The sequence below is a fragment of the Magallana gigas genome, chromosome 5, assembly GCF_963853765.1.
Source record: "Magallana gigas chromosome 5, xbMagGiga1.1, whole genome shotgun sequence".
In the NCBI taxonomy this organism is placed as follows: domain Eukaryota; kingdom Metazoa; phylum Mollusca; class Bivalvia; order Ostreida; family Ostreidae; genus Magallana; species Magallana gigas.
In genome coordinates, this window is record NC_088857.1 from 50,412,110 (window position 1) to 50,421,335 (window position 9,226).

Genomic DNA, 9,226 nt, shown 5'->3' on the forward strand with positions numbered 1-9,226 from the left:
CATTTTCCAAAATAAAATAGTTTCTTAAAGTTCGGGGTTTAACCTCAAAAATTCTCATAAACAAAGAATTAAAATGATCATCACTTTACAGTCAACAAAAATCTGAACACAACTGTCATTTCCCCATCATATAATCATGGAAACGAAAAGGTATATTTCGCGTTCTTTGTGGTCTGCTTGTAGTGTCTATGTCATGTTCAGGTTCCACAATTCAAGGTTTCTCGGTATCACTTGGCCGTATTTCGATCTTATAATCATCTGTAGTTGCTTTGGATTCCACATTATTTTGCTTGACTTCCTGTTGGTCATCATGTTTTTCAAGGAACTTCTTAACATGAGTAATGTTTCGCTTGTATTCAACCCCATCTACGTCCAGAGTTAAATTGTTCCCATATTTTGCCTACATTGTCATCGGCTCTGGTCGGAAAATTGGAGTCATTTTTTCACGGTTTTGTGTTTGTTTCACAAGAACACAAGAAGGTGAGATATCGGATTCGGTACTTCCATGCTTAGTATCGCTGTATTCTCCTCCTTTTTCTTTGAGCTCTGAATCTCTGTCACGAACTTCAAAATCATCAATGTGAAAGTTACATACTTGCGGTATTTTGGTTCGAATCTTCCTTCCAAACATCAACTCCGCTGGACTGATTCCAGTACCTAAATGTGGCGCAGATCGGTACATCATCAAGTAAGTTTCTAACTCCTCTTTCAGCTCTTCTTTTCACTCTGTGCAAAACTTATCATCTTCATAAGGGATCTATCTTGCTTCTCAACCTCCCCATTGGCTTGTGACCATAATTGGAGTAGTACGTATATGCTGAATTTGATTTTCTTGCATAAAATTCGAAAATACATCACTGACAAATTGAGGACCATTATCAGTGGTAATAGATAATGGCAATCCATAAACGCTAAAGATCTTCATCAAACAGCTGACAGTTTTCTCTCCTGTTGTGGATTTCATTATTTCAACAATCTTGTATCGGGAATAGTAGTCAACAAGAACAAACAACAAATCTCCCGAAGTTAATGGACCCAAAAAATCTGCTGCTAGGTGCTCCCATGGTGCACTTGGTAACTGTGTTCTGTGCATCGGTTCTGGTTTCGCTGGTATGCTGACTAGCTGACATCCATAACATGTACGGCATTCTCTTTCAACATCCTTGTCCTTGCCAGGCCACCACACTTCAGACCTCAGATTTCTCTATGCTGGACTGTCCTTCATGTCCCAATTCTAGTACTCTAGTCCTCGGTGATCTTGGAATAACACTACTAGTCCCACGTAAAATGACTTGGCCAATCGCACAAAGTTCATTTTTCACATTTAAGTACTCCTTGAAGTTAGAACGCTCCCGCTGGCCAGAATGAGGACATCTACGGACATCACACTGTTCTTCATCCGTTTCTGACGCGCGTTCAATTTTCTTGGTGGACAGCGCTATCGGAGAAGCTGCTAACGCTATACTGTGCACATAGTCTTCGATTCCATTCTGTTCTGATAAATTTTCAGTTGGTCTAGAAAGCAACCTTGACAATGAATCTGCAATGTTTAGTTTTCCTGAAATGTATTTCACTACAAAGTCAAATGATTGTAGGCGAAGAACCCATCGTTCAATCCTGGTGCTCGGCTTGGACCTTGGTGAGAAAATACACTCAAGGGGACATTGGTCTGTCCATAACTCGAATTTGGATCCTATGAGATACATATGGAACCTTTCACATCCCCGGACGATTACCAATGCCTCTTTCTCTGTTTGCGAATATCTCCTCTCCACATCAGACAGACTTCCTCTCGCATACATTATGACTCGATATTCCGAACCATGTTTCTGAACAAGAACACCTCCTAGACCTACCGGGCTCGCACCTGTCACTACAATGGTTTGTGCAGACGGATCAAAACATCCTAAAGTTTCAGGCTGGGCTAGTTGTTTCTTCAATTCTTAAAAGGCCTTAGTGTGTTCATACTCCCACTTAAACGGAACATTGTTTCTAGTCAGCTTTCTGAGTGGTTCCGCAGTAGTCGCCAAGTCAGGAATAAAACGACCACTGAAATTCACTAGACCTAAGAAACTCCGCACCTCTGAAACTGTCTCTGGTCGACGTGCGTTCAAAATAACGTCAACTTTCGTTTTGGCCATTCCAATACCATGACTCGACGGAATGTGTCCCATGAACTCTATATGTGTCATGTTGAACTGACACTTATCAGCATTCAAGGTAAGTCTTCTTTTACACAGTCGCTGAAAAACATTCTCTAATTTCTTGTTGTGTTCCTCTGTTGTTTTACCATGAACCACAATGTCATCAAATATACTTTGCACTCCATTTCATCCATCCAGTGTCTGCTGTATAATCTTGTTATACATCTCCGGCGAACAACTTACACCAAACATTAGTCTCTTGTAACGATACATTCCCTTATACGTCACGAATGTGGTGATGTGACGACATTTAGGATCCAGTTCTATCTGATGATAAGCTAGCTTAATGTCTAGTTTTGAAAACACAGTACTATGATTGAAATCATGCAGAATCTCTTTCACGGTAGGTATAGGGTATCGCTGACGCATGACAGCTTGGTTTGCTCTTCTGATGTCCACACATGATCGAATGTCAATTCTTTAGGCACAACAACAACTGGCGAGACCCATGGACTTGAGGCCTCAACCTTCTCTATGATGTCCTGTTGGACTAGCTCATCAAGCTTTTTTCCCCTCAGGTATTATGCGATTCGTCTAAGGGGCTGTACCACAGGTGTCACCTCCGGATCAATCGTACTCTTCAGACGATAGTCCTTCAGTTTTCCAATGGCAGTAAAACACAATGGAAACTTTGACATCAACTCAGTTTTTCTGTCATTCACACTGTTAACACTAGCTAACTCAAGTTTCAAAAGTCCAAGTTTCACAGCTGTGTTTTCCCCAGAATACCAGGTGCCTCCTCTTGAATCACAAAAAAGTCTGTGTTTCCACTCTTTCTGTTGCACAAGCTCCCATCTGCTTGGAAACTTCCAATAACCGTTTTCCAGCATACGCAAACAATTCCTTCGAGGACCTCTTACTAATGCACTTTACTCTGTTGACCTTCAGATATTCCCATAACTTATGGTCCATAACGTTGACAGTTGCTCCAGAGTCTACTAACAACTTCACCTGCACTCCACCTACAGTGACATGTCAGCAAAACTGTCCTTTGATTCAATACTCAACGCATAATGTTCCTCGACATTCTCGGTATTCTGGCACACATCACCATTCACATCAACAGTTCGTACTCTGTATCTTAACGGCTTCCGTTTGGAATGTTCGAGATTCAAGTTTTGCACATTTTTTTCGAAATGTCCGACATTGTTACACTTGTTACACGATCGCTTCAATGCTGGACATCCAGGGTCCTTCTTCATGTGTCCTCTCCTCCCACATGCATAGCATAATTGATTAGTCATATGTTTATTCTTGTGCTGAATTCGATTCACTGATGAAGTCTGATTTTCTGATGACTGTTGAGAATCTTTCCCCTCAAAAACCTAAGCTTGCTTATCTGCAAATTCCATTGCCTGCGCCGTTTGTCTCAAATTTTCTAGTGTCAAGTATTTGATCTCTTATAATTTCCTACGGTGTGAAATGCACTTCTCAATCACTTGATCTCTTATTATTTCATCTGTTCCTTCTCCGAAGTTACAGTATTCTGCTCTCTCGCGTAAACGAGTAATGAACTGTTCTATGGTTTCGTTTATCTGTTAGCCCGTTGATCTGAATAGTGATCGTTCGTAAGGAACATTTGTCAAAGGTGAAAAATGGTATGTTAATAACTTACACGCAACGTCGTACACGGTCTGGTTTTCACTTGGATCCGTTTCCGTGAGTGTGAAGTAAATATCTTGTACCTCATTTCCTGCTGTGTGTAAAAGAAGAACTTTCTTCGAATCTGCCCTAGTCACGCCTTTTCCCACTGCGTACAGTTCGAAACCGCAGAACCATTTCTTCCACCGAAATCCCACATTATTAACATCGCCATTCGGGTCGACTGGATACCACCAATTTCAATCGATTTCATCTTCACCTCAGATACTTGGTTTATCCTCGTCGCCAATGTACTATCTGATTATGTTAGATTACTATGGTATTGTGAGCAAATATGGTATTTGTTCAACACCATTGAAGGTAGCAAAGGACAGTTTCTGATAAAGTACCCGTCAATATTTTCGTAAAATTGAGAATTGCTGTACTTGAAGGCTTATGAGTGTTGCTAAAATTCATGAAATGATTTTTAATGATTATCATTAGTTAGAGGGATGTCTCTTGTTGACAATAATATGCAAAATGTAGGCCCCATATGTTAGGTACATGAGAATCAGAAGTAAAATGCGAAACCTGCGGCTATGACTGTTGTGTTCACTCTACACATTGAAATTGCAAGTTACAGACGGGAGGGTAAATAACACGAAAAGTAGGTGGATGGGACATTGTAAACTATATACCGGTAAGATACTGACATGTGATGGTGCAACATGCACACGGTACGGAAGGTCAACCCTTTGCTGGGAATTGGCTGGGGGAGGTCTACAAAGCTGAAAAATCATGAAAAATTAGCAAAATATGAAAGAGTCAAAATCTCATAAAACCAGTATGTAGAAAATTTTACCGGTTTTTATTAGTAATTTTCTTCAGAAATAGGTGATTGACCTTATAAAGAGTAAATTAAAGGTATTTGTGCTAAATGGGAACTGAGGAAGTTCTATTTACCGAGTTCCCAAGACACACATCTCTTGGCTACAATGAAATGTATCAAAAAACGTAAGGTACATACAATTATTAATTCGTACATAAAACGAATACACAGACACACATTAAGTCATACGACAAATATTCCTATTATACACGACACTACAGTTATGAACAGCAAAATATGCAAATATAAGTGTAAATACAGGAAAATGTATTGAGTAAAGTTATGTGCAGTAAAATGTAAGTATGAGTAAAATAATGTTTACTGTGTATTTATAATTTCTTTATATTTCAGATCACTTTTTGTACCTTTTATCTGAAATCTATGGAAAAGTTGGAAATCTATTTGTCAAATATCACCTGAATAAAGGCCTTGTAAACTTACTGAAAGTTATTATTTTGGAGTCGCAAAGCCACCCGGCGACGGTAAGTACTACAGAATATCAATAAGCAAACCTCAAAAGAGAAAATAATTGTGATATTTGTTTGTGCCCTAATAAAATCCAAAAGTTCATTATATCTCAGAAAAAAAAATATAACAAAGAAACCCCTGATAGAAAAAAGCAAAGTTAACGTTTAATTAAATGAATAAGGCTAGTAACAATGAAAGTCTTATCTTTATAACTTATTTTAGAGAATCGAGGAAGACATCCAAATTGTAAATGCTTTGTAGAATTTTTTTTCCTGAACTCATAAGCTAACTTACTCACCCCTTGTGTTATATAACTTCCTTTTTTGCTCACTTTTCTATGTCTAAGTCTTCAGCTTTATCATAATTTTCTGAGCACTATGGATCCATCCGTCAACTATTTGGTCACGTAGTACTGACAACATTCTGCACTTGTAATGATTGTAGACTATCAATAAAAGGTCCAATTTAAAAAGAAAATTAGAATTTGAGTCATGAACTTTATTGTACTTTTTACAATCAGCAACAATTATATCTTTTCAATTAATTATGTTTTCCTTTGACATCAAAAGTATTTTATCGCCAGGGTAACTTGACCGAAAATAACAATAAAACCTGTAAGCAGTGTTAATTTTTATGCGACATTTTCACACAATAACAAAATAATAAATTCAAAATAAATAATAGCGAGCGCAGCGCCGGCGAGCAAAGCGAGCTCTACCGGCATGGCGCGTGTGAATAGAAAATTCGGACTATAGTCTGTCCCATACGAAAGCCGAGAAGGATCATTCGAGATTCGAGATTCGAAATACGAGATTCGAAATACGAGATTCGAGATTCGAAATTCGAGATTCAATATCTAAATTAACCAATCAAATCATGGATCTGAAACCTGTATCCTAGCAACATCAAACTGTTCTAAATAAAGATCATTCGTACATGCTCTTTCCTACAAATACATGTCTTAATAGCTCTTATATAGTGGTTATAAAATGGTTAAATTAACATTGATGAATTAACCCCACACAGTATAAACAATTAAATTAGAAATAACACTGTTGGCTTTGCGAATCTAAGTGGTTTTGTTTGCCCTGTATGTATTTCCCCCCGAACAATTTTAACCCGAAGTGTATTCGCCCCAACTGTGTAAAAATCGGCTCGCGAAGAAAGATCTGTTTTATCTAAATGTTTTAGCTATGAAACGAAACTCAGTGAAATAATCGACATGTCAAAATATAGGTTATGATAAAGTTTTAAACCATAGAAGATTTAATGATTTACAACCTCAAAGACAAAAATCCAGATAAGAATAGGGTATTGTAGGGTATGGCAATGCCATTGTCGATATGAGAGAGAGAGAGAGAGAGAGAGAGAGAGAGAGAGAGAGAGAGAGAGAGAAAGAGAGAGAGAGAGAGAGACAAAGACAGACAGACAGACAGACAGACACAGAGAGAGTTTTGTAGTGTCAAATTCAGTTTTGATTTAGAATTTGAAATTGATTTGATTTGTTACAAGCATATATAGACAATAATTAAGCCTCTAAAACGAGAAAAGAGAGGAGGTAGCTAGGGTAGGGCAGACCAACTAGCAAGCTTTAATTTTAACGGTGTTAGCGCACCTGTGATTTACATCGACTCTCTCTCTCTCTCTCTCTCTCTCTCTCTCTCTCTCTCTCTCTCTCATCACCTAGCATTTCCTTTTCCGTGAGGGGGTTTGGGGTATTTGTGATGTCTTACATTAGCTAGCGAAAATAATAAAAAAAAACATGAAATTTTCTTTAAATTGTGTGCGGATGTTGTACGCCAATAATCTGTTTTCAGTATATACATTTCAAGAGGGGGGGGGGGGGGGGGGCTATATAGTCCTAATTAATTTGTCAGTTATTCTGTCCCCACTTTGTTTTCTCTTCGTTTTCCAGTTTTTTTTTTATTTGGCTCGGCAAATTAATATAAAACTTTCTGTGTAGCTCCATAACGATGTATATACTGTAGATAAATTATGAGTAGTTTTACTTTTGATAAACAGGTACATATCCGTTCTTGATTTTTAATTTGACTCTTTGACTCTAATTATAGGGTAGGAAAGAGTAGACGGGACTTTTTTGCGCATATCATACTGTACCATTCATTCAACACAGGTATTAGCACTCATCGAGTTCGACTTGCTTTCCTTTTTTTATCTACTGGATTTAAAGCTATTAATTTTTTAAAATATTTTGAATTTATGACCTGATTATATATTAATTAGAGCTGCGCTGGTGCATATATTTACCCGAATGGACCAAAATATAACCAAATGAATCTAAAAATTTTGACAAAATTAGTTTTAAACGAACGACTCTTTTTCAATTCTAATCGGGTATGTCCTTTAGAAAAATCTTGAACCATACACATTTTAGCAAATAAAACGACAATTGTTTCATTTTTTTATGGGGAGGGAGGTGGTGCCGGTAAAGGACATGTATTGCTTGTGGCAGTTGTGCTATACTCTCATTTGTTATAATAGGTATTGTTATACTTTCATGTTAAATACTGAAATCTGATTGGTTAAGACGCAGTTAATAATATTTACTATTACCCTCAGCGTTAGCAACGCACTTGACAACGGGTAACATTAAAAAATGTTACATGCGCGAAAATTATGCGCGCACGGTTCGCTGTAGAATTCACGTTATTCCTATATAAAAGCAGTAAAATTTTCTTAAAAATTTTAAAAAAGACATTCAGTATAACAAAATAAATAGTGCCTGTTTGGGAGGATAACAGTTGAAATTGACACCCCGAGAAAACCATTGTCAACCTCCGCTTCGCGTCGGTTGACAATGGTTTTCTCGGGGTGTCAATTTCAACTGTTACCCTCCCAAACAGGCACTATTTATATAATACTACATATTGATATAAAATGAAAGTTTCCAATTACACTGTACATAGCTTCTATCACGCATTTTGACCCGTGCGATAGTTTAAAACAATTTTCAAAGCATTTAATGTAATTTAACCGATCATTTTTGAAATTTAATTTTCTGGATCCCCGCCTGATACGTCCGCCTCCATGGACATTAGAATTACATGTACGTTGACCATATGTACACATTAACTTAATCGGCTATGTTATGGGACGATAACATTTTTTATCAATGTTTTTGCAGGATATGAAACGAATAACAGCCTATTTGTGGGTTTTTGCACTGATTATTTGAGATAATTTGCCGCCATCTTTTATGCATTCCACACACCGCTCACAGTTTCTTTATTTGGTGTTCTGTGTGTATGGCGACAAATTGGTAAATTTGCACCACTCACCCCTTGTAGCTTCATCCTGATTACATTTTATCTGGCTAAGTGTAATGTAGTTTGCAGTGCTTATTTACATCTTTAGAGATTTACTTACAAAAAAAGTAAACATTTATATGACTTACATGTAATTATTGTCAATTTTGGTGCGGTGGGGGGGGGGGGGGGTGGTAGGAAACTACAGAGAAACTGAACTTAGCTGTGAAACATATGCTTTTATTCTTTCTTGTTGATATATCAATGAATGAATTATAACAAAATATATGTACAACAATTAATTTTGAAATATTCATGCTCAATCAAATAAAAGGTTTTAATGTTCTTTGCACAAGAAATCGGCAATGTGAACAAATTGGCACCCTATCATCCCTACCTTTAATTGTAGAGAGTAGGTATCCTTCTATATTGAAGACAATTCCAAAAGTAAGACTCATAATAAGTTGTTTACTGAGGAAAAGGAAAAAAAAATGTATTTATCAATAATTCCGTATGATGTGATAATATCTTAATGATTTGTTTATAATCATAGTACTAGTGTATCACTGTATGCAATCAGCATACATAAAAACGATACACAAAAGGGGTGAATAAACCCGGGTTTTAAAATAATACCTTAGGGTTCAAACGCATCAGGTGGAAATGCACCAGGGCAAACAAAATCACTTAGATCCGCGAAGCACACTGCATTATTACTAGTCTACTTAGATATTCTGCGTAAAAGTAAATACAAATAATTATTTAGTTAGGTAGGGAGAAGTGAACAAAGCATTTATTTGTATATAAGAGCATGTACG